We start from the raw sequence: 414 nt of genomic DNA, 5'->3' as shown, positions 1-414 counted from the left end.
TGTAGAGATTCAGTGTAATTCATTTCCGTGTTGTACTGAACCCTTTACCAGTAACTTCTAAAATGAATCAAGATTAGATTTCCCTATACCGTAAAATACACAATTTGTACTGATTCACCTTGATATCAACATGTGCTTGTTTAAAGATGATTAATTTCACATTCTGAATAGCTAGTATAAAAAGTTCTAGAAGCCCCATACATGAAAATTATACTTGGATTAAGAATGGGGCAACTCTGGTTTTTGTCTCTTTCGATCACAATCAGAATCCAATATCCAATTCCATTAATCCTGATGTGATTTGGATGGAGCAAATCGGCGCACATACACAATGTCTGAATAGTATAAATCGCTGTCGCTAAAACATTAAGACAATGCTAAAACATCAAGGAAATTAGATGTCTTAATGAGCAT

Source organism: Penaeus monodon, chromosome 23 (genome assembly GCF_015228065.2).
Source record: "Penaeus monodon isolate SGIC_2016 chromosome 23, NSTDA_Pmon_1, whole genome shotgun sequence".
NCBI lineage: Eukaryota > Metazoa > Arthropoda > Malacostraca > Decapoda > Penaeidae > Penaeus > Penaeus monodon.
The sequence above is the reverse complement of the archived record's forward strand: the minus strand, read 5'-3'. Positions refer to the sequence as shown.